This window comes from Heliangelus exortis, chromosome 6 (assembly GCF_036169615.1).
Source record: "Heliangelus exortis chromosome 6, bHelExo1.hap1, whole genome shotgun sequence".
NCBI classification, from domain to species: domain Eukaryota; kingdom Metazoa; phylum Chordata; class Aves; order Apodiformes; family Trochilidae; genus Heliangelus; species Heliangelus exortis.
Window position 1 is genome coordinate 12,809,295 of NC_092427.1, and position 25,807 is coordinate 12,835,101.

General features: G+C 39.5%; 1 protein-coding gene across 1 annotated transcript in view; it reads right to left on the minus strand.

Annotated features, from left to right (window-relative positions):
- Positions 1 to 24,446, minus strand: part of PTPN4 (protein tyrosine phosphatase non-receptor type 4) — a 110,121-nt gene extending 85,675 nt beyond the window's left edge. Inside the window, exon 1 of the mRNA XM_071746743.1 lies at positions 24,253 to 24,446. The gene's annotated coding sequence lies outside the window, so the exon portion shown is untranslated. The remainder of the gene's footprint in view (positions 1 to 24,252) is intronic.
- Between the last annotated feature and the right edge of the window lie 1,361 nt (positions 24,447 to 25,807).

A 25,807-nucleotide genomic window follows, 5' to 3' on the forward strand; every position in this document is an offset into this window, starting at 1 on the left:
TCTTCCTCACGCTCTCACATATGTTCAGAAGAGCCATTTTCCCAAAATGAGGACACAAGTATCACAGAAGCAATTAGCTGTATTTGCTGACAGGATGCAATTACTTTCTAAATAGCAGTATGTTCTCAACAGAATATCACAGATCAGATTCAGTTCTTCTTGAGGACCAAGTCTTTCACTACCAAAAGAACTTTAAATAAGGACTTCGGGAAACTCACTGTATCCAAAAATTCAGTGGTAAAAGAGTTAGCAACAAACTTCATCTTAACCAAGATACAGTAGACAGCCCAGAATAGTAAGGCTCACAAAGATTCAGAGTGCCAAGCCAAAACCACATCACCAGGCACTTAGTTTATTTTCTTGGTTAAGTCCTTCCTGATCTGATTAGTGGATCCATAACAGAGATGAACAAGCTTGTCACATTAGAGGCAAAAAACTTCAACCCATGAAAGAGAGAGGATTCTTTTGCCATTTTAGAATAATAAACCTGGGAAAATATAAAGAAGCAGCTTTATTTAATAGCATATAAGGAGATCTGAATATGTTACATTTGCATTATGATTATGGGGAGCACTGTAGCCAAGAAAGTTCAGATTCTCACTTCTGAATTCCAGGCATCAAACCAGCAGCAGCAATCCTAACCTTACAACAATTACACCTCAGCTAACATCTGTCACTGGGGGTTGGCAAACACTGACTACTCATCTGGATATGCAGCTGTTGAAATGGGTCACCAGCATCAGTGTTCAACAGTTTCACAACTGCCAGCAAACCAATACCAACAGCATCCTGACCTACCACAAAATCATTGATATCTCCTGTGGACAGGTGCTCACAAAGACATACAATTTATTCCCCAGATCAAAGGAAGGATGGGAAGACCCATGACTCAAAAGGTTTTGATGCCTCCAGAAAGCTGCAAAGGGAGTAGAAACAGACAGACTGAGGGGTCCCTTTACAGGCCAGTATGGGTTTGTGGAGTCTTAGCTTTGTCCAGTGCTGGAAAAGATCCTCTCCTCTGAAGTCAGCACTAGCAGGTTCACAGAGAGCAAAAGAGGTGCAGTTCCAGCTGGATCACTATTACTGCCAGGAGCCTTACCCACTGCTTGTGAAACACTGGGTAGCCAGTGCTGTGCACCATGCCACTCCTGCAGTGTTAGCTGATTTGGGTTTTTCTTTTGAGCCACCCCACCAAATACCCAAACGTTCTTCACTTCTGACTACTCAGACGTAAAAAATGAAACCAAGATTGTCCTTTCCAGATTCAGGAGCTGGTGTCGGGATGCTCTGGCAATAACTTAAGAATGTGTGGTAAGAACATGAGAGAAAGAGGCAACGGTGAAGAGTTTATTACCACCACCTCATAATTTTGAAAAGCAGCCCCTACTCTCCAAGAATCAGCACAGAATCAGCTTATTTACCAGAAGGTCACACCAAAATCTCTCAAAGAAAGAGAACTTGTCAGCAGCCAAGAGTATGAGGAATCTACAATGCCCATCTGAGAATGTGCTGTTCTCAAACTCTGAAAGCTGGAGCCCAGAGAGCAGAAATCCCTGTTATTTAACACAAAACCAGCAAGAAGCTTGTGTCTGCTGCTGACAGGCAGGCAGACTGCTTGAAGCTATTCTGATCCTTTGCGAAGGATGTAACACGAGCATTATTAAATAACAGACGTGTCCATCTGTCCTCTGGAAGTATATAAAGATAAACACAAATTAGAATTTCTTCACAGTGTTAGATCATCCGCCTTCCTCCAAGAAAAACTGCTGAAAAAAACACAGAGAAATGAAGAGGTGCCAACTAGACCGAACAAGTGCTGACAGAGCTCATAAAAGTACAGGAAAAAAAAAAAAAATCTCATCTAACTCTGAAGAAATCCAAAATAAGCAAATGAAGAGCAGAGATACCCAAGACTACAGCTTCTGCATACTTTGTGGTAGGCTTTGTTTTTCAATGAATATAAAGGCCACACCGTAGGTACATCTTTCTGGCACATGATGGTTGTTACAGAAAAAAACCTTACATCTATGAACAGCCACTAGGTATGTTTGCCACTATATATTCTATTAAGCCATTTTATAAATCTGCTGTTACACTCCTCTGAAATACAATATGGGAAAATACTGGTTACTGGAGTAGGAAGAGCCATGCCACCATTACAAGGAAAATTTTAGTAATACTGCAAATCTGATTTTGACACCTCCTCTTGCAATTCCACGGAATTGAACATTTAGTCTGAATCACAGAGGATGGGAAAGGTCTTAAAATAATAGTTGTTTGAATATTCATCTGGAATTTCCTTATTTACTTTTGAAGTTAGCTTCTTTTCCTCTTTTTTTTTTTTAATTTATTTTGTTGGCTTCACTAAGAAGCTCCTTTTTATTTTCTACTGAATATGACCAAGAGAATTTAAGAGAAGACAAAACTGCTTTCCAGAATAACTGTCAAAGTTAAAGGAGATCAGAGAGCCTTTACTTAAATGCCTGCTTTCAAAACACTTATAATAAGAATATGAGATCTGTGGAAAGTAGTACATAAAATCCAGGGAAGGCGACAGGGGAGAAATAGAAAACTCACTATTTGACAGCAACACTTAGGTAAAGAGAACACAACCACTATCTCTGCTGGCAGCACTTCAAGGGAAACAGCACCTCAGGAATTAGAGAGCAATTCCTGAATGAAGATTGTGGCTTCCTTTCAGAAGCAAAAAGAAAGCAACCTTTAAGGTCTTACAGAAAAGAGCAGGTATGCATGTTGTTGGCAGGTACCAACAATACAGAACAGATAAAGGCTAAAAAGATATTACACAACTGCTGAGAACAGGAGGAAGGTGACAGAAAGAGCTTGCAGGCAAAGGATTGCTGCCAACCTTATCACAGGGGCATCAGATCCCTAAGTGCATACATAATAAGGTCTTAATATATTTTGGAAGAAGATGGAAGATTTGAGATTATGGAACACAAACCCACAAAAAGTCATTTATTTATATTTTATGTGCCTCAGAACAGTTTTCCATTTCTGATTAAGAGTTATCCTTCAAGAGACTGTCATTCAGCAGTTCACCTTCATCAGGGCAGTACATCAAATCTGGGGTTATAAGTCTGGAAAAGTGACCTGTTTGCTAAAAAAAAAAAAAAAAAAAAAAATAATGAGCCTTAGCAAGCTCATGTTTGTTTCAGTACATTAAGCACAGATTTTTGTGACTTTGTGTTTTTATCTTTGAAGGAACCAAAGCAACCCAACCATTCTATTCAAACCATTTCTAGAACTATTGTTCTAGAAACAAATAGAAAACTTTAAAGTCATTAATCAGGATTATGACTGCAAGAAAGAAGGCAAGGACAACACTATGAACCAGAGCTCATATGACTGACCAGACAATAATTAATACCAGTCCTTTCTGGAAGGACAATCACAGCTGAATATCAAAGCTAAGCTGGAGACACCAGCCCATTGGTGTGCATCAAGCTGTTAAATGCCTCTTTCTCTGTTACTTTTCAAAGTCAACAAAGGAATTGAGGGAAAATAATTTACATGACTTTTTTAAGAACAAAAATGTATTCTTATATTAGTTAAAACATTTTGAGACTTAGAACATATGCAGATGCATCACTACATACAGGTTCTGAGTCAGAACATCTATATACTCAGCAGCATGGGCATGGAGAATCAGATTCAGATGTGAATTCACATTCTTTGTGGGACTTAACCTAGGCTCAGATTTGAAAATGCCCCACTTTTCAGATGTATATTTCTGAATTAGTTTAATGTCTGGAAAGATACAAAGATCTGTAATTTAAAATACCTTCCTCCCACCCACCCCCCCCCAAAAAAAAAAAAAAAAAGACCCACAAACACTTTATGATGCTATTAATAACTTGATTGCAGACTTAGGAAAGTGGATCATTGTAGAATAAAGAAAAAGGTGAGATTATTTAGTGCATTTATTTACAAACATAGAGTGCATTGTGATTTCAGGGACAGGACAAACAGAGTTATTTGTTGTGAAGCTACCCAGTCCCTGCTGGAAAGACTCTTTATAAAAGGAGGTAAGGTTATATTTTATCTTTTCTGTTTCCAGTGATTTTACCAATATGTCTTAAGTCTTTAAAATTCCATACCGAAGGTATCATATTACACTGCCTTGGAAAGCTACCGATTTAAATAACTCTGAAACTTAAACATATACAGCTCCTACACTTATTAGCCTAAACTATATCATAACTATTTAACAGATTATTTCCAAGTGATGGTACAAGTTTGATTAATGATGCCCATCCAAATGATTCAAATAGGTTTTCAACATGTCCTGAGGATGACAGGCTCTACCTCCTGTTTGTTCACTCAAAGAAACAAATGCTTGGCCTGATGTTATTGGTCAGCTATTGTAAGAAAGAGGTGAAAAAACAGGTTTGGAAAATATGTTAAACAGAACGGAGGAGGAAAGAGTTTAAGAGAAAAAAAGAGGCAAGGATGAGAATTTCCAGAAGTAGGAAGTTACCACGTTGGAGACAGGTGGACTTTTACTCTGATTAACTCTTTACTTTGACATAGCCTGGCACTGCTAACTAGCACAGCATTCCTGACCTGCTCCTGAGCCTGGCCACCCGTTTCCAGCCTTGCATCATCCTCTCCCTACTGCTGACATAACCATTTGTACAGCCATATGGTAAACCAGAGTGGGGAATTAAGAAGCAACACAATTTTGGCAAAATTATTTTTGAGTCAGACCAGTTCCCCAGTACACTTCACTGCTCCGTGGCATAAGCACTACAGCAGCACAAGGGGGACAGCAGGTGGCCAGGGAGTGGAGAAGCTGCTGCTTTCACAGCTAAAACAAGGAAAAGTGAATAAAGGTATCAGCACCCAGCCAAGTGAGGATCGTTCATTTTGGTACAAGCAATTTGAAAATAAGAGTGGGAAATGTTGAAACGGTCGGGAACAAGACAGATTCTGTAACACTGATGGTTTAGGTTCTGTATTTACTGAATTTGGGGCAGACATGACCAAATAAAATGGGGTGATAATTTGAGTAACTGACAGGATGCATTTTACTTTTTTTTCTTTGTTTAAATTATGAAGCCAAAGTAGGCACTTCCTGCAAAGAAAAAGCCTAAGGGAGTCATCAAATTAAAAAAGGGTAAAGAACAATAAATGGAATGGAGGGAGATAAAGATGCAAAAACAGAGGGTCAATTGCTTATAAAAAGAGGAAACAACTACTTACAAGACACTTAGCTAAAAGCAAAAGTACAAGACAGAGAATCACCTTTATCCTGGCCAAAACCAGGACAATATCCTTCCTTAAAGCACCAGAGACCTGAAATTTCATGCACCCTCCACCTCCTTCCATAGCTGTTTATGGACTATCACAAAGTCTGAATTTATTAATAACCAAACCATATATCAAACCTAAGTCAACTTACACATATCAGTGCTGAAATAATGGCATTCTTCTTATGGTTATCAGAATTGTCTTCCATATATACCTGAAACTGTTGCATCATTCCTCTACTTAACTGCTACTGACAACCCTTAGGTGCCCCTTTCAGGACAGAATACACAAGGACCTGCACACAATAAGCCAAACAATGACAATGAAGAATGGTTGGGAAGAGACAAGTGGCATGTGATTTGTTTTCTGGAGTCTGAATCATTAATTTGTATTTTGTTTCAGGAAGTGCCAGGGGAAAGATTAAGATTATAGTGTTAACTCAGATAATTCTGGAAAGGTCAGGTTTCCCAAAAGATTATGAAAATTCAGTCATAAAATGCAGCCAGAGACATAATGCAAAAAAGGGGATACAGACTGACAGAAAACTGCTCTAAAAGGCTCCCTGTACTATTTCAGGTGGTACAGTGCCTGGCCTATCAGAGAAAATGGAATGGTATTTATCAATGTGCATGTCAGAGAAATTTTATTGAAGCTATATTTAACTGTAAAAAGGTTTGAACAGAACACAGGCTCAAGTGCCAAGTCTGACCCAAACGTCTATTCTTGCTTGTGCTTTAAAGGTCTTCAGGATTACAAGGTGCTTTAATACAACTCATGATGAGCAAGACTCTTTGTTCTGTGTCTGTCCTGGTAAGAGACTTGCACAGAACCTGCTCTTTGCTGTGCCTTCTCAATTCAAATTTACATACTTGCTAAGTGTACAAAAAATAATCTCCTTTTATTTTAAAGATCTCAAAGTTTTACTTCTCATTTTAAAAGGAGTAGAACAAGATGCAGAAAACTGAGTAATTTGCCTGTCATTACACAGTGAGTCAGTGGCAGCAGCCCACACTGGTCATACATTTCTCTCTGTTCTTATCAGGTACTGGCATTAGAATAAGGTCTTTTATAATAGTTCCATGCCATATGTATTAACAACATGATCCTCACAATTTCAAATTTATGCATGTTCTTTCTTTTGCTATCAAAATGAACACTAAAGATTATACAATACACTCCATTTAAAAGATAACACACTAGGAGCTTCCTTTTCAGTCCAGTACTTCATTGCCTGAAAGACACAGGACACGCTTTTGGGTTCACCATGAACATTTAAAAATAGCTACACGTTCTACAGAAAAAAAGTTTCAGCCATCAGCACCTGCATTTTAAAGCCAGACAAAACAGGGAAACTGATTTATAACCAGTTTGTATGTGGTTACACCAAAGAACACTCACTGTATGCAGGACCTGCATCTTATAGTTCCCTGTATTATCCATCACTGTCAGCATTACTGAGTTCTGGATCTTTAATCTGATCCAACAGGGCACTTAGGCTCTTTTGACTTCAGTCCTTTTGATGCAGAATGTTTCTCCTTGTGGTATGAAAAGTGACTGGTGCACAAGGGGGGAAATAAGAACGATGGTGACAGTACAAATGAACAAGGAACAGTATTACATAAACAAAAGAGAAATTGTTAGAAGAAAGGTTAATTTATGCAACCCAAAAGAAAAAATTTCCTCTAGTTAACAAGCAATCCTTAAATCCCACAGAACTTGGCATAAAGTCTATGAACCCTTTAGCATATCATCTTTGGCACACAATCACACAAGGCAGCTCAGTGAAGATTGGATTTTATCTTCATCAATGACTTGGCAGACCTCTCCAGAAAGACAAACTTGCCTGCTGTAAATGAAGCTGATACACTTTTCTACAATTAGCCTCTCCAGCCAAAACTTTCATTTAAGTTTCTTACTGCAATTTCAGTTTCACTGTTTGCCAGGCTATTTCAATTCACAACCATTTTTGCTTGTCCTGCAGATGTCCAAGTCAAAAGAAGATAAAAATATATTGAAAATAATAATTGCTACTTTACCCATTAAAAGCAATTCATATTATGAGGTAAAAAAAAAAATACAAGAGAGATTAAAGATACTCTGCTACAAAGAGTTTCATGCCAGCACTTCTATTATATTTGGTAAAGAAGTTTTAGATTGGGCACTAGGGAATGGGGCAGGAAAGGCCAAGATGTAGCTTGTGTGATGATGTTTTTCTCCTACCTGAAGACACCATGGTATTTGTACAGGGACAGACTCCAAAAAATTGTACCAACACCCATTTGTGGGATGAGCAGAAAAGAAACAGCAGCAGAAAGATCTCCTTCCTTTCCAAACTTCTGTCACTATCAGCTCTTTCTAACAGTTATCTGAATACAGCACCCCAGATCTTGACCTCTCCGTGCACTTGCTTCTGCTCCACTATGCTCAAAAAAACCTCTCAGCCAACACCAGCACAATGACCACTCACCTGTATCACACCCTGCCTACAGCAGGAGATAATGAGAAGTAATTGGCTGGTGACACTGGAATTAGAAAGGCAAAGGCAGTTAAAATGGATGAAAAAAATCTCCCTCTAGGAACTACTGCAGGCTTCCTACAGGTTTGGAGAACCGCATCACCTATACACATGCTCTTAAGTTTCTCTTCTCAACAGCAAGTGCCAAAACATTTTTAAGTGAGAGACTTAACATTAATTTTACTGTTCAGAAAGGTTCTGACGTACAAACACAACCTTTAAGAATGTATACACTCCTCTGAAAAAGCAAAGTATTAATAGCATGTAGAATAATTCCATCTAAAAGTACACTTAGGAATCTGCATGGCCATAGAGAACCTTGCTTCAGAGTGTCCAAGATCCTCCAGGAATGGATTATCCCTGCAGGCAACAAGAAGAGCCAAGCAGAGACAGGCTTAAAAATATGTGGTTAACATCTGGAAAATTACTACACCAGGTATGGTGTAAGTCTTGGGACAGTAATTACTACAGAAGAAAAATTATTTATACCCAGTAAACAATGTCTAATTGGGCACTGGAAAAGGAGATTTCTTAAGATTCCTATATATTTATAGCTGTACCTATCTATTAGCTCAGTTTGCTTTAGATTATAATTTATGCCTTTCAGATGGAAAACAAATCCTTCAAAACCACTTAATTGATTTAGAAACATAAGTTTTCTTTCTAAAACAGAGACTGACATTGAAATAATATTGTAAATTGTATATAAATGTAAAACAATCATGCAAATATAATAATGATGTACAATATATATAATGTATATTCATGTATAATAATAATGTAAATTGTATATAAATGCTCACCAGACCAAGTCATGTAACAATTTTTAACTATCACACAAAATGTATTCCCTTCCTACCTGTTATATACTTTCCATACATAGTTTGTGATAATTAAGATGTTGCAGATGCACAGAAGACCACACAAAAATCTTTCTCCTTAAGGAAGAACAAATAAAAGATGTCTCCCCCAAAAGCTCAAGACAAATCACTTCAGATGCTCAGGTTTCAATCCAGTTTACTAAAAATCTAACATCTTTTTATCTCTCTTTTCTCCTGTCCTTTTCTAATATAATCCAACCCAGCACCTATTTATTCAACAGTAAAGCTTCCTTTATTTCAGAACAGAATTCAACCCAAAATCAATTATACACTCAAAAGGAATATGAATACCCACAAGAAGAAGTTTGACATAATGTGTTTGCTTGCTAGCAGAATTTTATTTTACAAGCAATTCCTATGCAGACAAATCCTGTACATTTTTTTTTTTTTTTTTTTTTTTAAATAGATCTGATCCAGGTAAGCCTAGGGGAGACAAAACACAAGCAGGCACAGAAATCCTAGAGAACAATACGTCACAAGAAATCCTGTTGGTGTAAACACAACATATAGACATACAAATCATCAAAAAGCATTTTGAACATTCTTAAGGTTTAAAACACACGTCCACCTCACCAAGCCACATTGTTGGCACTGTATTTAAAACATGAGTCCACAGAGTAGATATATTAAAGCCATCAAAGGACATTATCAGCTACATACAATTATTAAAATTACATCAATTGCTCAGAAGTAAAGTCTTTTTTCCCCAGCATTTTAATAAATAAATAAAAGCTTAACAGACTGATAATCTTATTGCAAATGCTATAAATCTGAACTGGGGCACAAATGTGAAGAGTAAGCTGCAATCAGTTGTATTGCCACACCAGGTCATTTGACAGTCGGATCCAGATGTTCCTGTTGATCAGCCTTTTGTCTGTCCTAACAGGGCACTGAGTAGCAGCATTCTATTCAGGAAAAATGGGGGCAAAAGTAGAATTTCTCTTGTGCCCTCAGCTGGTTTCAATGCAAATCTCCTCAAGTAAGATGTCATTATTTCAGTTTGTTGCTGTAAGCTCAGTAAATCAGGGTATCTATGTAATACAGAGTACTGTTAAACTAACTTTCTAATATTTATATTAAATTGTAAATGTGTCTTATGAATGGGAATCTGTTCTATTATAGAATGTCCTCTATAAACTAAGACATTTCAAAACTCTCAAATAATGCTGTTTGCTTCCAGGCTTATGCTTCATTAAAAAAATAAAGTCTGGAAAACAACTTCGCAAGACAAACTGCCTAATCTTAAAATAACTGACATATTTCTTTAAAAACTTTTCTAAGCTCATTTTAAAAAACCCACTCCATGCTCTACAGATACTAATGAATTTAATCTTTACCTTGACAAGGCTACCAAAAAAACCAAAACCAACAAAAAGTTAAAATAGTTCTACATTGAAGCTTTTTTCCCCAAGATACTTGTCTCGCTTAGTGCTGCAAGTGAAACTTCAGCCATGCTGCCCTCAGTTCTCTTCTCTTATCCAAGTCAATAATAAAAATCATTAACCAGTGCAGATGAGGAGCAGAAACTTTTACACACATTCTGCTCTAAAAGTGAACACTGGTAACTATTCAGTGGGTTAGCTTTGCTCCCACTTCATATAGGGAGTGGTTACTTACATTACTATCAGCAGTCCCTAATTTTTCTCCTACTTACCAATTCATGATTCCTAAAACTTGTGTTCTTATGGCTTAAATATCTGATTCCATATTACTGAGTTGTATCAGATCTTTAATATTCAAATCTATGACTTCATCTTATTTTCCTCACTGGATAATCAACTCATGATCCGAACTCTTGTTATCAACAGCTTTTAATACTAAGACATAATTCTTGCACCAAAGATATTAATGAATGTAGTGAGAAAGGATTAATTTCAAGAGTCATTTGAAGAGCATGACTAATTATCTCTCTCCATCCTGTTAGTTGTTCTTATGCCATTTGCAGTCTTCTCTTTGGCCAGGTTCTGATCCCATTTATACTTCCTCTGCTAACCCCAGTAGTTTTCAAAACCCTTCATGGATTGTATCCAGTCATCTATTGAAATTTAGATAAGATCTACTTCATTCCCAGAAAGAGGAGTGTAAATTTATGAAAAAATCCCATCCCACTCTTAAAGTGTCATTACTGTCTTCAGAACATAAGAACAACATTTATTCTTAAAAAATTAGTTTAGAAACTTTCCTGAAAACATGCATTTATTTTCCAAGTTTGGACAATTGATATACTCAATCCGGGAGGCATAATCCACTGCAAAAAAACCCAGAAATTGCATATAATTATGCAATTGTATCATAAATGCAACTGCATACAGTTATGCACTGAATTGTAAATATGTTATACATCAATTTCTCAGAAGAGGATCTTAGTGGGTAAGTAGGAAAGAAAGATAATATTTTTAGTAGGTCATAAGGTACAAACATAAACCAACTATGTCATGCTGTTGTGGAGAGGGAATTCCTCATATGAGGATGCTTAGTCAGGCGCACAGCCCACGGGTTGGAGGAAGGTCCCTTCTCATGCTGCTCAGCACTGCAAAAGCTCAAATGGAGAAGTCTTTAAGCTCCTCCCCCTCACAAAAACCAACAACAAAAAGACAATCAGTTAAGAACATCCAAGAGACTGTTTCAGGACCAACCAGAACCAAAATTAAATACCTGGAAAAGCACAATTATGAAAGAAAAAAAATCCGATTCCTTCACCTGAGATTGTAAAAACAGGGGCAGAGGTGCTATAATCTGAAAGCGTTTTGAAACAAATAATTTTTTCTCCATATATGCCTCTCTGAGGCAAACCACCTTTTCTCCAAATGGGGCATAAGAAACCTCAAACAGTTCAAAACAATGTTCAATAAAAGGGATTACATGACAGAGTGGAGCTATGAAACACTGAATACTGTACCAAGCAATTAAGTCTTATTGGTGCATACCAATAATAATTTTAATAACTCCACACTCCAGGTTCTTTCTTTTCCTTCCTGAATTCAAACTGAATTACAGATGTTTTTTTTCCTTCCACTGACACATTTGGGATTGGCTGTGCAGAAGCAGGAGTGCAAGAAGGGATGGATATTACTCACAATGTTTTCAAGAAAAAGATAAGGTGCCTGATTTATAGCTCTTGTTCACTTTATAAATTGAGTTTCATGAAGAAGCATAAGACCCACAAACCTAAAAAAAACATAGCAATGCTTGCTTTCAGGACAATCTAAAAAGGAGGCTTTTGCACCTTTACAGAACGAAGTTTCCCCACCATTCTTAGATGTCCATTTCTATTTCTTCCACTCCAGCTTACATACAAGTTAAACAGCAAGAATCTACAGGAACAGAGGAGGAGTTAAGTGTGTTTCAGGAAGAAAACCAGTTTAATAGATTTCAGACATAAGGCTTGCAAATTGTGCCAGCAACATTCCATTATCTTGTTTCTGCAACTGCTGAGCAGCCAGCTAAATTAAAAGCTTCACATTGCAGTGACAAAATTAAGATAGATTTTGGTGTACCCATCAGTCAGCTGAAATGCAGACATTAACAAAGTAACTTTGTGGATGCTTGAATGACATAAGTGTCAAGATGAAAGCAGCTGACTCAAATACAACCCAAATCAGACAGAAGTGGTAAAAGGAAATGGGGAAGAACTTGGAGGAACCAACAGAAGACAAGACTTCACTTCCTTTATCTCTCTCTCTCTTTTTTTTTTTTTTTTTTTTTTTTTTTTTTTTTTTAATAACACCATTACACCACTCAAATCCTAAATAGATGCAATTCCAAGTGACAACACTGAACAGCAATGGAACTGCAGTTCAGACACCGTGTTACACTGTGTTAACTAGTATTGCTCCTCACCCTGCTCTACATTACCACTTCCCCTTGGCACCATTAAAACCTTTCTAAAGGTGCAGAGTAAGTCTCACCTGCAGAGTCTTTCCACTCCAAATGTTAGGAGTGAAGGACTTGAGACAGGCCATGCTTCCATGCCTCTCTGACCAGCTGAAATGTTTCTCAAGTGCTGTAACACCCACACCCCACCAGCATCTTCCAACAAGGCAGATGAGGATGGGACTGCTGGTCTGCATCTCTAACTGGAGGGTGGGGGGTGAGTCTCAGCACCAAGCAGTTCACAAGATGAAATTCCACAAAACCATTTTAACACCAGTTCATCCTCCTCATGCAGAAACAGAATGGACAGTAAGCAGGAATTAGGAGACGGGAGGATGGAGGCTTTTGTCTAAAAGCCTCTGCTGGCAACTTAACTTTGTTTTTCAAGCTATCAGCAACAAAACCACCACTGATACAGAGAAATCCATCAGTCTACAAGTACCTTCCCAACAACCAGAACAAAACAGTTTCCTCCTGGATGTGCTTTCGACTAAGGTGATAAGCCTGTGTTATTAACTGATGGAAACTGTGTGCAAGACCTGCCCAAAAGGCTCAGCACTCAGGAGGTCCATTTACAGGCAGCAAGCACTACTGAACACAAGAGTGCTGTTATTTCATGTAACATCACCTTGTTACCAAGTTTGGACTGTTTCAAAAGAACAGAAGCATCAAATTTTGAAAGCTTCTGGTGTGCTGAAACAACGTCCTTTGAGACCATCTCACTTTCCTCGCTTCCACACACCTAAAAACTTCAGGATCCTAAGGACTATTATAGCTGATGTTTAGTGGGGCTAAGAGGTGCAGTGTGAATAGTAAAGGCTGGCAGTACTTCCATGACAACACTGGGGCATCCCAGGTTGGTTATTTCCATGGACATTATACTCAAGAAATTAAACATTTTGGAGAACACAATATGCTTTACATTCTATTAGTTCAATAGGTAAAAATTAATCCACCAACTCCATGTTTAAACATTTCTTTTATATTTTAATTACAATACAGGAATAGGAGACTGCTTAACATTTGGTCAACCTTTGAGGAGAAATCCATCAGTGAATATTCCACTGACAAACTTTGCACAGAGCTGAACACGCAAACTACCATGAATAGAATTTCACAGAAAAGATTAAAATTACACTGTTTTGGAGTGCCTAATGTAAATACATTATTTTCAAATGAAACTGTCAAACATCTTGTTGTGGTGGTAAAAACCAAATCACTATGCAAAATGATAATACAAGAAAAGTCAATTGTATGTTTCTAATAATAAACGCTCTTGTGGCTTTTGAAGTCACAAAAAAGTCTCTGCTGAATTGAAGCATTGATTTCTGTAGTTATTTATGTGCAGTTCCTATTAGAATTCTATTTAATTCCTTGAATGGTGAATGGAAGTGCTTTTGAAAACACACACAAGAACTAAACAAGGGACAAAACAAATGGAAAGCCTAGAGTTGCCAAAAAAAGTTTAAAAAAGTCAACATAACTTTTCAATTTTTTTTTTAAGTGCAAGCATGTAAGACACAGTCAGAAATTATTACATCTAATACAAGAACAATATCCAGAATACATTTCCTTTCACTCCTGAAGAGGAAGCATGCAGATCAGTATCTGCTTCTCAAATACAATTTTGAAAAATCTTGGAATATTCTCCTATTATGTGCTATAATAAAACATGGATTTATTGTTACAGAATTTTTTAAATCTCCATTCTTTTTCTCCATCTCCACTACACAACAATATGAAGATAACTTATTCAATATATGTACACTTATATTTCAAGTGTACAATATCAGTTAATTATATTATAGATATTAAATAGATACTTTTCAAGGTAATTCCCTACTGATTTTAGGCCACATCAGTTAACATATTTATATTATATTTATATAGTATATACACATATTTATCTGATATATATATATATATACTTATATATTTATATAATATATATATTATATATATATATAAGTATTCTCTGCAAATGCTGGAAGTTCATTGAAGGCTTGAGATCTGTGTCCCTGATGCTCTTGTTCATAATAATTCATTCATTTTTATGCCACTCTTAATACACTTCAAAGCATTTGCAGGGCAACTGCCTATCCTACCAATACTGAAAGAAGACAAGAATTATCTGACAAAGAGCCCTGCCTCAACTTCACAAGTCTTAGGTCTTCAAATGACAATTTGTTTTCTCTTCATCGTATATAACAAAGTGGACTTCAAGCCCATTTCAATAACTGGGATAAATTATTTACAATATCTTACTAAATAGTTTATTTAGTATTATAAATTTATCTATATTTTATTTGTAATTATAAATATATACTTATAAATATTTTATTTAACTTATTTTAGTAACAATTAGTCAACATTATTTTTTTACTTAAACTCAAAGAATTATCATAAATGCAATAAATGGCCATTCAGAAAAGCATCTCTTAATTCTTAACAATTTTGCTCTGACAACGATTTATGTTTTAATGTTATAAATTAAGATAAGGATACTTATACACTGCCAAAAGAAAAAGTTTCACAAGGCTTTTTGTGGGTATGAATTATAGTCATTTAACTCTGGAAAGCAGAGTTTTAGAATGTGTCTTTCTCTTTACAACAGAAAATAATAGTACTAAGAATTTCACCTTCAGAACTTGTGTATCAGCCTACCCTTATTTACCCTGAAGACTACATCTGCTTTCTCATAAGCTTAAGAGTGGAAAGTAATGAACACTTCTGGGAAAAAAAAAAAAATGAACTGTAAAGTGCTCTTCTCTTTAACAACTCAAATAGTCAGAAACTTATTTTGAAGCAACTTTAAATTACTGTAATAGCACTTCTGGCACACAATAAGGAATCTTTTTTTTTTTTTTTTCCATTTTTCCTATTTACTCATAGCACAGTATTCTGGTAAACTATGGCAACTACTTCAATTTTGGGAAGCCAGCACCACTCTGCAATCACACATTTTTCTCTAACACAATGATACAACTGCTGTTGCACACTGACAAGGGATGTAACACACCCCAGCTTGTTGCACACAGCTGCTAGAGGACACACAATTGTCATAGGACACAGAGCAGCAGAAAGCAAAATATATTCAGAATTAATATTAAAGACTTCTGTAGAAAATGCGTTTTGGAGACAGAGTAACTACAATGATTTCCCAGAACAGTTACAAATAATCTATTTGTACAAAAGGTATAGAAAAAAAACGCTGTAAAGAAACCAGGAGATTTGACAAAGTAGCTTTACTGGATACTTAAGTCCTACTTCAGAGGTGTCTAAATGCTACCTGAAGTTTCAGATGGTAGTCAGGTTTCCCCTTCACAATACTCTCTCACATATATTTCACTAGTCTAATTCCTACAAATCACTTATTTCAGTTTTCTTAGGTCTGTGTATGTGTTTTCAGTGCCAAAGAAGTTATTATTTATACCATCCTTATTTAGAGGGGGATGGTTTTTGTGATAAGCCCTCTGCAGAAAACATCCACCACTAAAGAGCTGCACACAGAGTTCTCCTTTAAAAGTGGGGAGAACATCTATTACAGGGCAGTGGGGGCAGCACCAGGACCATAAAAAGGAGGCAATGCTTCTGCTGGTGACTACAACCGAGTCTTTTAATTGCTTACTTCAGTTTTATTAAATAGCTTACAGCTATCTAGAGAATTTCTAATTTTTCATTTAATTAATCTCAAGAATGAAGTTCTCCCGTAGGAATTTCCTCTTGGAGGACTTTCTGTCAGATGTTAATTTTCACTCTATTTTCTTGTCTTCTACAGAGGAATTCTATTCTGAGTGTAACCGAGGGTAACCTTAGTGGCTACCCAGGACTCATTTTCTTACTGTAGCTCCCCCAGCCTTTTAAGTGCCATATTTTAGAAAGCAGATATTTTACTTTAAGTCTATTATAAAATTCAGTTAAATTTACACAACTGTTGCAAAATTTGAAAACAATTCTATTTCTGCAAGCACATGGACTATGAGAACTAAAAAACTTCTTTACAAAAGAACCCAGAGAGCATCCACTGCATTCTGCCTGTCCCCAGACACACCGAATCACCCAGCAGAGCTCAGAGCTGTAGAACAAAGGCCTTCAATCTATACCAGGAGCTAAGGGAGAAGACAGTATCACCAATGCCTGAAGTCTCTAAAGTAACAAAAATTCTATCAAGCAAAGATTTGTAAGCAGATCACACCACAGGGGAAAGGCAAAGCAAAAAATAGCAACATTTCCAAACAAAGAGCTCCAAAATGAAATTATTTCCTTAGTCCTGATGACTAATATCTGAATGTTTAAATAGTTCAAGCCATTTCCAAATGGAGTGGTTTATAAATCTTACTTATATGGCATATTTTAATATACCATAAAATGAAACCAGAAGCTAAATATTAATTAATGGTTACAAAAAAAAAAAAAAAAAAAAAAAAAAAAAAAAAGTAAAAAAACCCCTCTTACTACCATTTACGTTCTGCCCCTCCTTAGCCATTTGCACATGTTGTGAACTTGAGAGGCCTGAAGCAGAACTAAAAGCAACTGTATCAGCCCTATACTGAAACATCTCAATTAACAATCCAAGCTCACAGAAAACAAGCAAGCCGAAAAATATTCGAATAATTTGGACGTATGACCCCATAATGTATCTACCTCATCAATTTGTTATATTACACTGCCATTTCTGCATTTCTGTTCCTCCCTTCTGAGGCTGTACCACAGCTGTTTCAGCAGAAGTTTACCATGAGGTGATGAGATTTGCCAATGTTAAAAAAAAAAACAAACAAAAAAAAACAAACCCAAACCAACCAACCGAACAAAAAGATATCCATCTTTCATTTCTAATTATATTTTCCAAAACCTTATACAATTTGTAATTACTGCAGGACAGCTGTCCTTTTCCTCTTTCCCCTCTTCTCCATTCAGACTGAGATAAAGGTGATACACCCTTTCAGCTTTAAAGAGGCAGTCCCCTTGTAATCTTTCAAACCCCTTTTTTTTAGGCACTACATCTGGAAAGGTCCTTCCAAACATCAGATTTAAAGAGATCAGCTCTACAGAAAGCACAGGTGCATTCAGAGGAGCTGACAGGATGCAATATTTTCTTACAGAGTCAACACACAAGCCTAAAACACAGTAAGTGGGGAATTACTTGCAGATTAGAATTTCCAAGTCTCCCTCATAGCCTCATTTGCACTCAAGTACTAAAACCAGACTGTGGCATCAATCCTAACAGCAGCAGCCTGCCTCCCAAAAAAACGAAAAAAAAGCCAAGAATCCCATCTAAGGAAAGCTTTAAATAGTAGATCACAGTTTGGAGGTTACAGGCCACAATGATTTAAAACTAAAATGCCAAGTTCTATAAAATTCTATTTTTAAGAAGTCAAACTAACTGATGCATGTCCCTTCTTCTGAAGCACATCTTTTCTACATAGGGACACTATAGAAACTCAGTAAAACATTTGAAGAGCAGCACTGAGGCTCTGTGCAATTTAGAGACAACACAAAGCTTGCACACATAGTGCACATCCACAATCCACATGGGAAAAAAAAAAACAATCTTACAATGCAACACATCACTACTCATTAGCACTGGTCACATTTAACCCTTTTCACACTTAAGAAGTCAAGTATCTCTCACTACTACTTTTAGCTTCAAGGCTAAAAGCTTGACACAAATATCAAGACAGACAAATGTGGTGACATATGTATTAACTCTCTCCAAAGCTGGAGAGAGTTTCATGGAAAGACTGCAAGTTTTTTTTACCAACAAGGTTGGAGGAAGAAAAAAAAAAAAAAAAACAGGAAAAACAAACACACCCCAAAAAAACAAACACCACAAATAAAAAACAAACAAAAAATGAACCCAGTTTTACTATGCGATTCCCTGCCTGAATTATATATATATATATATATATTTAGCAATCAAATCATAGCTGTAAGGTGTAGGAAGCATCTTTTTCTGAAATGAGAGAAATACATCCCATTTTGGGCTTTTGGGTTTTTTTGTTGTTGTTCAAATCAGGTATAGGAGCTTGAAGTTGCAATGAACGTGTTTCTCAACTTACAACTATTTGATGTGGCTTAGGAAAACACAGGCAAAGCATCATCCAGAGGAAACTGCTAACCTAGGAGTTCAGAGAGAATTAATAGTAATAACTGTTGTTCCACTGACCAGCACGTTTCTGTGCACACTTACTGAGTTGGCCATTTCTCTACCTAAAGGACTAGGGAATTAATGTTTCTATTTCTCTTCAGGGCTGAGCTAACTATGAAGTTAACTCAGCATTGCATCTCTATTGGCACAGAGAAAAGACCAATACCAAGTATCTGGTACATCACACCTGAGTATCTTCCTTTTCAGGCTATCAAATCCACTTGCTTGACTCTTTTTGCAGCTACTGCCTCCCACTGCAAAAAGAAAACCCAGAAATCCTCCTTTCAAGACACAGGAGGTTTGCACATCCCTTTGAGACAAAGGAGCCACAGCAAGCTATTATCTTTTAGCAGCTGCAGCTTTGGTTTAGATGGAGAGCTATCTGCTGCAAATAGTTTCAATTTCTCGTTTTAAACCTGACTGATGCCATAAAGGAAAAAAAAACAAAACAAAGAAAGACTTAAGAAAACTTGAAAACTTCTCTCATCCAAGAAAACATTTTTAAATGTAACTTCATTGCACTGAATAAACAGTTTCAGTGCACTAGTGATATAATTTATTTTGCATTTCTGCCATTTGGGACTCACACAAAACATTTGGGGGGGGTTGGCTGGTGGGGTTTTTTTGTTTGTTTTGGGCTTTTTGAGGGGGGGGAGTGTTGGGGATTTTTTTTTTGTTTGGGTTTTGGGTTTTTTTATATAGAGCAGAGAGATGTTGGTATGCAAATGGAATAAACTGGCCAGAGAATTTAGGAAAAGTCGAAGTACACTAACCTATCTTAAGAGTTAATATCCTTTTAAATATAAAATGAGGATCATTTGTTTAACCCAAACATGGTTAACAGGACAAAATGAAACCAAATCATAACAAACACCAAAAAAATAAATTACACTTAATTTTGTAATTAGTTTAGGAAAACTATCAAACAGAAGAGAAAAATTACATGCAACTAAGGCCTATAGACTGAAACATCAACCCCCAAAAAAGCATGTTAGAACAAGCTTTTCAGCATTTAATACCAGGTATATAGTGATTTATAATTTAAAGTCCAAATCCCAGGTTGATAAGAGAACAGCATAGATGGTCCTTCAATCTAATCTACATCTAAATTTAAAAAAAAAACAAGCTAATCTCCTGCAGCACTACATTTGATTTCATTTAAAGACTTGTGCTTTTGGTCATGCAGAATAATTCAGTCATTATTCTCTCAGCTAGTTACCTTCCAGATAAGGAAGGGAGAGAAGAGCAGAGTAAGAACACACATACCACAGGACATGGATTATCAGTTTTTCCCTCTTAAATCTTATGGATGGCTTGAAAATTCAAGAGAAAACTGTACTTCATTCCTCTTTCAGTTAAAATATTTCCCAGAGCATTCTTCATTACAGATCATAAGCACTCATAATTAAATACTGTTTATCTTTAAATGGAAATTAGCCATTTCCTTCTTCCTCAAGTAACTATAGAGATGGCAGTATCTCATAGACCACGCAAATTGAATTGCATTTATCATCCAGCCTTATAACTTGTCCAAGAAGTAACTGCAGTACAAGACAAAGAAGTGTGACAATTGCATCACCCAATGAAGTCTTTTTTTGGAAATGCATAAGCTGAGAAAGGAGAAGCTGGTTCAATTCTCACATTATGTAGTTAAAATCATCTGATCTACCTGAGTAACTATGTGACAATCAGCTGTAATACTCTATGGTATATACTGGGATACCCTGTGCACAACCAGCACAGATTTCATTATGCTGTAACACAAACCACCATAAAAAGACCATATTCTTGTAACCTACATCTGGACATTTAATTCTGGTATGTCATGCATATGTCTGAAATGACACAAGTCTAATTTCTGTGAACACTCTAACTGCTGTAAACTTGAAGTTATTTTGTAAGTGATGAATAGCAATAATTCTAATAATTCTGAAATTCTCAAAATTAACAATGGGATTTTTTAATATGCACCTGCAGATATGTAATTCTATGAGAAAACTTTCAGAAAACTGAAAAATTTTAGAAATTAAAGGTTTTAAAAAGCCTACTTAAAACTATTCTTGTGCTAATTCAGTGAATTACAAGTCCTCAGGGAAAAACAGCCTCTGTTCCCAAACAAGCACATAGGAACAGCTGGCCCAGACAGCAAAGACCTTCTGTCATGTTACCAGGCCACTGTTCAGCTCTTTTGGTTTTGTCTTCTGCACAGGCCATTCTCCCTCTCTCCTTTTTCTTCCACCTTCACAATTCCTTCTTTCCACTACAAACAATCCCATATTATATGTACACACAAACCATTTTTACAGTTGCAATAAACCTCCATAAGAATTTTGTCTGGCCATCTTATGAAAAGTGACAGCACCAGAGTGAAAGTGGGGTATTATTTAAAAAAAAAAAAAAAAAAAGCAAAAAGCACAGTCAACCATCTGCTGAAAGATTCTCTTGTTTGACCATTTTTATATTGGGTGAGAATGGAAGCGAGGTGACATAAAAACAGGATGTGAAGGCATGGGATTCATGTGATCTTGTACCAAATTTAAACCCAGAAAGGGGAGGAGGCAAGGAACAATCATCTTTCAGAGGATCTCACTAATGGTAGTATGAAGACCTAAGAAGACAGAACACAGAAACATGCTATTTAACAACTTAAGAAAAATAATTTAACATTGACTTCAACAATAACAAAGCATGTGCATGGCTACTAATTGTTTTAATTAAGTTTTGATCAGCTGAATAGCTAAAACAGAACTTTTAATTCACCACAATTTTCAGAAGACACTTAACCCAACCCATTTACCTCATCCAAAAGTCTAAACTGCCACAAGCAAACCATTTAGTCTTTGTTCCTAATGTACAGGTTAGCTTACAGGACTAAGGGAACTATGCTGAGTGTCTTCCCCTCCAGCATTCTCAAACTTGTAACTTCCACTCAGCTGTTCAGAACATGTTTGCAGAGTACACATTCTACTTTTTACATGTGAGCAGAAATCAATGCACAGAACTTCCATGTGCACTCAACAAAAACATTCATAAAATAACTTACCAAAGATAACAAGATCCCAGTGAGATGGAACCCCCACCACATGAAGATCAGGACCTTCCAGGGCTAAGTTACAACATGAAAGCAATTTCAAAACAAACCCTCTTCTCCACAAAATAATCATGTTGCACACTACTGTATTAGGCTTTTACTCTGAGCACCAACCCTACAGCTCTTTGCACACACAGAAACCTACATAGCATGCCCCACAAACACAAAGGTCAACAACACACAAAACATACACACGCAGCAAATGCTCCTGATAAACATCGGCCTTCTGACTAACAGAGAGACTGCTGGAGCTCCAGTTCCTGCAGAGTTTTCTGTAGGTGGATCCCCTGCCCAGACAGGGGTCACTGCAGGATCAGAGCCCAAACGCTGTGCCCTGGGTATTAACTTCGCATATATTCCAACATGCTAATGGCAATAACGTGTAACAGTACTACATGAACCCTGTTAGTTAATAGGAGAGTTCATCCACTCCATAAAGCAATTAGCATTACTTCTAAGATTAGAGGATTTTGCTTTTATTCATGTTTTTAAAACGTCGCTGCTAGTAATAAATTCATTCTAGTCACAGAAAAACAGTATAGGCTTAACTTTCCTGCTGCTACAGTGTACACATACCCAACCCTGAAAGTATTTTTAGCAAGGCTGTTCAATCAATACTGCTATGTACAGCCTAAACTAGACATTAGCAGAACAGCAGAATTATAAAGCATGGCAACAAACAATATAATTCATGGAAAACTTTACTACACAAGAAACAAACATCAAACTAAACCTTAAGCAGGTGAATTTGATTCTAAAGCAACTTAATACGAGCATATAGAAAAAGTGCCAACAGGTAAAATTTTGATATATTTCTGCTTTTGAGGAAAATGCATTGGAGTTTCAATATTTCATCTAACTTTACAAACTACAAATACACCCACAAACATCATCTAAAAATACACAGAAACTGTAATGACAACAAAATTATTTCCAAAAAATCAAACTAACAGTTACATATGTGAGTTTATAAAGCAAAACATGCCTGGGAAACATATAGACACACGTGTATCTATTTGTAAGCTTATCATCCAGAGTCCTATTTTATCAACATGGTGCAAGCCAAAAAACAACTTTTTAGGTCAGTGAAGCAAGAAATCCATTGTCCAGGAAACGGCATCCATAAGATTACAATACTGAATATTTTATGTTTAGGCAGTGAACTGGAAAACTTTTCTACAATATACACATCTAATAAGAAAATAGTTTTACCACTCAATCTTATTTATTCTTGTATTCCTACAGTGCATATTTACAACGTGATGAGCTCATAAATGTCTGCAAGTGCGTGAACACACCAGTGGCTCCCGAAATTATGGTTATTTGCCAATAGCAAGCAGGCAAACGTGCATTCACAAAACCCCCTTACCATTCAACAGAGTTTAGCTCAGGGCAAGAGAAATGCCCTGTGGGTGAGAAAATGTACGTGCACACTGTAGCCTAACCATTACTATTCAGCTGCGATCCATTAGCACTTCTATAATGCACAAATCGCATAAATATTTTCTATCTCACAGTTAAAAATACTGTAACAGCTTGGCCACACTGAAGCCCTGGAAGTGTGTAAGTAGCAGCACAAAGTTCATTCATGTATATTTTTACATCTGAACGACATCTATTCTTTGAATAGGCAAGTGGTGGGCACATTTCACCGACACCGGCAGCTATCCAGTTTTAGGGAAAAGACTTAATTCCTCATCCAGCTGATGCTGCGACGGTATATTTGAGTTAACCCATCACCAGGTACACCGAAAGCCTCTGTCGCATATAGACACAGGCGATTATACAAGCCTTCTGCTTGAGGGAGATACTAAAAATGTACCAGAGGAATGCAACGACAGCACCCAAACCCATTTTCCTGCCTATATCCAGGGCAACGCGCACATGTGCCTAGAAAGCACAGGAATCCAAACTTTCATATTAAATATGCTAAAAATAATAATAAAAAAAAACCACCTTCGTTTCAGGTGTTGGGTCGATCACATTTCACAGACCCCGAACTCCCCCCGCAGCCCTCGGCCCCGCCGCTCGTTCCCCCCAAGGCTGTTTACGAGCCCTCCCCGCGGCCCGGAGCCGGTTTCACACAGGCCCCCCCAAACCCCTTCACCACCGCGGAGCTGATCTCCTTTCTTTTGCGGAGGCGAGGGGGCAGAAGGGGCACTCACCCACCCTCACCCTCACCCCCACCCCCTCCTTCTCCCAAAAGGGCTCTCGGCAGAGCCGCTCTCCGCCAGCGGCGACCTGTGCGAGAAGTTGCGGGGAGGGAGGGGGGACGGGGCTGAGGGGGTGGGGGGGAGAAGCTGCGGAGCCTCGGCCCCCGCAGCCGGCAATGGGGGTGGGGGGGTTGCCGAGAACACAGGAATGCGGAGGAACAAGTCGTGCGTGCGTGTGAGCGTTCTCCCCACCGCCGCAGCCGCCCCTCTCTCTCCCCCGCAGCGCGCAGACCCGAGCGCCCCGGCGTCCTCCTTACCTTCACATAACAGCCACGTCCTTCCCGAGGGAGCGGGGACGGCGGAGGGAAGAGGCGCGGGGGCTGCGCTCGCCGCTGCCGCCCCGCGACCCCCCGCTCGCGCGCTCGGGCACGCGCCGCAAGGCGCTCGGGGACGCGCGCGCAGCACCGCACCGCGCAGCGCCGCACCGCACACAACCTTCCCCCCCCCGCCTCCCGCGCGCGCGCGCGGGAGCGGGCCCGTCCCGCCTGCTCTCTGCCTTCAGTTCCCCCGCAGCGACCGCCCGAGCCGCAGCCTCGGAAGCAGCAGCGACAGCAGTCGCAGCAGCCGCCCCGCGCCCAGCCGCGGCGGCGAGGACCACATCGTACTGCGGCTGCTGGGCCGGGGAACGGGAAAGGGAAGAGCTGGGAGAGAAAGGAACGGGAAAGCCCGGGGAGGGTCGGGGGGGTGAAAGGCGTCGGACCCCCCCCTCCGGCCTCTCCTTCCTCCCTCTCCTCACAGCGAGCGGCCGGAGGGGGCGGCGAGGCGGGAGCCGGGGTAGAACAAGGCAAGGCGGCGGGGCCGGGCGGGTGCGGCGCGGGCCGGCTCTCCCCTCACGGGGCACGGCGCCGCCTCGCACACGGCCGCCCCGCACGCAGTCCCGGGCGGGAGGCGGAGGGGAGCGGGCAGGGAAACGGCGGCGGCGGGGCTCTGCGGAGGCGCCCTCCCTGCCGGCGAGCGAACGAGCGTCTGTGAGGGAGAAGGTGGGAGGAACGGCAGCCGCCTCCTCCTCCTCCCCTCATCGCCTCCCTCCCGCCTCATACGGGCAGCATAGCAACCAACATGGCGGCTGCGCAGTCACCCGCCGGCGGGCGGGCGGTGCGGGAGCCGGCGGGGGAAAACTCGCGAGAGTCGACAGGGACGCGAGCGGAGCCCTCCCGTTGCCATTGGACCCGCCGCCTGTCTGTAAGGCGGGGCTGGGAGCCCATCCTGCGGTCCCATTGGACGGGGTTACCATCAATCAAATGGGCGGTGCCCCGCCTCCGCTCCTGAGCGTGGATTGGCCACTAGAGCCGTCAGTCAGTGGTCCGTGGGTCATGGTGGGAGCAGCTGCGCGGCCCCCGCGGGGCTTCGTGTCCGCGGCCCCGCTGCTTTGGTTCGGCGGCTGAAATTGTTCCTGAGGGGCGGTCGGTGTGGCCATGGAAGTCCCCGGATACTCTGGCCTCTGATCCCGCCACGGGACGTTAACGCGAAACGTTGCCGTCAGCCCAGTCAACCCCTGCGGCCTCCTGGACGGCGAGGCCCGGGGGCAGCAGGGATCCCTCCCTTCAGAAACGGGGCTGTGGAAAGGCGAGGTGTAACCGCAGGCTTCCCCATAATCTGTGCCCCTGCCCTGAGCGTGGGTGAGGCGAGGCCTCTATGCAGCCTGAGGACCCTTTGGTTGGGGGTGCGCAGGGCCGGAACCTCCCAGGAGGGTGGGCCCAGGGACACAGCAGCCCGGGCCCTAAGGGCTGGCAGGGACACAGGAGGGTAATGAGGAAGCAGAGCAGGGAGAAGCTTGTAACAAGGGCATTGATACTGCTTACCTGAACGCTA